The sequence below is a fragment of the Apium graveolens genome, chromosome 7 (assembly GCF_009905375.1).
Source record: "Apium graveolens cultivar Ventura chromosome 7, ASM990537v1, whole genome shotgun sequence".
NCBI classification, from domain to species: domain Eukaryota; kingdom Viridiplantae; phylum Streptophyta; class Magnoliopsida; order Apiales; family Apiaceae; genus Apium; species Apium graveolens.
In genome coordinates, this window is record NC_133653.1 from 141458695 (window position 1) to 141462389 (window position 3695).

Consider the following 3695-nt stretch of genomic DNA (forward strand, 5'->3'; position numbering starts at 1 on the left):
TGTCATGATTTCATATGAACCCATGATGGCGATAAGTTCTATTATGGGCTAATCGTGATCATGGGGTTACAACGGATTTATTATGGAATTCTTTAGTTAATTGTTTAATACTTTAGTGTGTGATGATTGCATGATATCTAGTATTGGTTGTGCGTATTCGTCTTATGTGTGTCGCGAACATATAAGATAGGGTGTTAATCTCTTGTGAAGCGACGGTGGATCTTGAGATTTAGAACTTGCCATGCTAGCATAGGTTCATATACGTTGTGCATGATTAGTGGGTAACTCTAACAGTTTTATTTGCCCTATGTAATCAAAAGAAATAACTTGTGCTTAAATCGTTGTGTTGTCAATTTCTGTAGACATATAGGAACTCAACATAATTGATGACTATTCAACTTCTATCTTAATTGTGGATGTTTGGTAGAATGGTATTAGTACAATGAAAGTTGGCTTTTATCATTTTTGTGTTATTCGATTAATATCATCACTGTCACATGCTAAAGGTAATAACAATGGCTATAGAAGGAAGTAATAATGAAGTTGTGATCTCATGAGTGTTTTATAATTGATAATTTGAAGTGTTAGTTAAGTGGTTAATTAAGTAGTTAATTATAGTTAATATTTGATCAACAATTTTAAGTGTTATTATCTTAACATTGAGAAGTAATCATACATTGGTGAGTGAGTTTAATTAGACAATAAATTAGTCTGAGTCTCTGAGGGAACGAACTAGAAAGTATTCTATATTACTTGCGAACGCGTATACTTGCGTGAATATTAGCGCGTGTTTTCGCCCTAACAAGTTTTTGGCGCCGCTGCCGGGGACTCGACGTATTTGTTTATTTTATGTGCTTACCATCATTGGTCATTAGGACTCAGTGATTAGGACGTAATAGTTACTTACTCTTTTCAGTTGTGTTTCAGGTACTTTAGCAAGCATTTATGCAAACTCGTTCTCGTGCTCGCAAGAGGACTTTAGATACAGCTGAGGAGACAGACGAAGTTCTTGATATTCCGGAGAAGTTAGATTTTGAGGATTCGGATTCAGGAGCTGAGCAGAAAGAACCAGTAAACATGGGAGATCGTATTGTTCAAGCTGATCCAGCTCTTATGGATTTTTCTCGGCCTAAAATTGATGATATTCAGTCAAGCATCCTTCATCCGGCTATTCAAGCTAACACCTTTGAAATCAAGCCGGGCACTATTCAGATGGTGCAGAATTCTGTTTCTTTTGGAGGAGCGCCAACTGAAGACCCCAACATGCACATAAGAAATTTTGTCGAGATCTGCAGCACTTTTAAGTATAATGGCGTGACTGATGAGGCTATCAAGTTGAGGCTTTTCCCATTCTCATTGAGGGATAAGGCTAAAGACTGGTTACATTCGGAACCAGCTGGGTCCATCACAACGTGGCAAGATCTTGCGCAAAAGTTTCTGGTGAAGTTTTATCCAATGGCAAAGACTGCTGCTATGAGGAGTGCTCTTACTCAGTTTGCGCAGCAACCTACAGAATCTATGTGTGATGCTTGGGAACGCTACAAGGAAATGTTGAAAAAATGTCCACATCATGGAATGCCGGATTGGATGGTGATCACTGGTTTCTATAATGGTTTGGGGGCCCAATCTCGGCCCATGCTCGATGCAGCAGCTGGAGGCGCCTTATGGGCTAAAAGCTATACTGAGGCGTATAATCTTATAGAGACGATGGCTGCAAATGAGCATCAAAACCCAACTCAGAGGATGACGTCAGGCAAGGTAGCAGGTATTCTGGAAGTTGATGCAGCCACCGCTATTGCAGCCCAGCTCCAATCGCTATCAATGAAGGTCGATTCTCTGGCTACGTATGGAGTTAATCAAATAGCTATGGTTTGTGAGCTTTGTGCAGGTTCTCATGCTACGGATCAGTGTTCTCTTGTCAACGAATCTGTTCAGTATGTGAATAATTATCAGCGACAACAGCAGCCTGTGCCAGCGACCTATCATCCTAATAACAGAAATCATCCAAATTTCAGCTGGGGGAATAATCAGAATGCGATTCAGCCAACATATCAGCAAGGAGTGAGTAAACAGTTTAACCCACCTGGATTCCAGTAACCACAGCAGTATGCTACAAGGCAATCATATCCTCAACAGGGAAGTGCAGCTGCACCTACTAGTGCTGATTTTGAGGAACTTAAGCTGTTGTGCAAGAGTCAGGCGGTTTCTATCAAGACCTTGGAAAATCAAATCGGTCAATTAGCCAATGCAGTGCTCAATCGTCAACCTGGCACTCTTCCCAGTGACACGGAAGTACCAGGCAGGAAGGAAGCTAAAGAGCAAGTCAAGGCTATTACCTTAAGGTCTGGAAAAGTAGCTGATGCTGAAAAGGCAAAAGAAGTCGAAGCTGAAGTTAGAGATGAAGAATCTAAGCAAAAGGAGAAAGCGGCGGAACCAAGGAAGACTACTGTTGAACACACTCTACCTGAGGCTAATACAGGGGAGAAACAGCTCTATCCTCCACCACCTTTTCCTAAGAGATTGTAGCAATAAAAGCTGGATAGACAGTTTGGGAAGTTTCTGGAGGTGTTCAAGAAACTTCACATCAATATACCTTTCGCTGAGGCTCTGGAACAAATGCCTAGTTATGCGAAGTTCATGAAGACTATTCTTTCAAGGAAGGTGAAACTGGATGACCTTGAAACCGTTGCTCTCACGGAAGAATGCAGCGCTGTTCTGCAGCAAAAGTTACCGCCAAAACTGAAAGATCCAGGAAGCTTCACCATTCCTTGCACCATTGGCAATCTAACTTTTGACAAGTGCCTTTGTGATTTGGGAGCAAGCATTAATCTAATGCCTTTGTCGATCTTTAAAAAGCTGGATCTGCCTGATCCAAAACCCACATACATGTCGCTACAATTGGCTGACCGTTCCATTACTTACCCAAGGGGCATAGTTGAGGATGTGCTCGTCAAGGTGGATAAGCTCTTCTTTCCTGCAGATTTCGTTATTCTGGATTTTGAGGAAGATAAGAAGATTCCCATAATCTTGGGGAGGCCTTTCTTGGCTACTGGCCGTACCTTGATAGATGTGCAAAAAGGGGAACTTACTATGCGGGTCCAAGATCAGGATGTGACCTTCAACATATTCAAGGCAATGAAATTCCCTACAGAAGATGAGGAGTGCTTAAAAGTGGATGTGATTGATTCCGCGGTTACTTCGGAACTCGAGCACATGCTAATGTCTGATGCATTGGAAAAGGCCTTAGTGGGGGAATTTGACAGTGATGATGAAGATAGCAACGAGCAATTACAATATCTGAACGCTTCTCCCTGGAAGCGAAAGCTGGACATACCATTTGAATCTCTTGGTACTTCTGACCTCAAGAACGCTGAAGGGAAGCTCAAACCATCAATAGAGGAAGCACCTACCTTGGAGCTCAAACCATTACCTGAACACTTGAGGTATGCTTTTTTAGGTGATTCATCTACGTTACCTGTTATTATTTCAGCTGACCTTTCAGGTAGTGAGGAAGACAAGCTCTTAAGGATTTTGAGAGAATTCAAATCGGCTATAGGATGGACCATAGCAGACATCAAGGGGATAAGTCCTTCATATTGTATGCATAAAATTCTGTTAGAGGAAGGTAGTAAGCCAACTGTGGAACAGCAGCGAAGACTGAACCCGATCATGAAGGAGGTGGTAAAGAAAGAAAT

At 41.7% G+C, this 3695-nt stretch overlaps 1 non-coding gene across 1 annotated transcript; it reads right to left on the reverse strand.

Moving 5' to 3' along the window:
• Nucleotides 1-1470: 1470 nt before the first annotated feature.
• LOC141676376 (small nucleolar RNA R71) lies at nucleotides 1471-1577 on the reverse strand. The gene has a single exon (XR_012556969.1). It is a non-coding gene; the product is annotated as a small nucleolar RNA R71 (small nucleolar RNA).
• Nucleotides 1578-3695: the final 2118 nt, after the last annotated feature.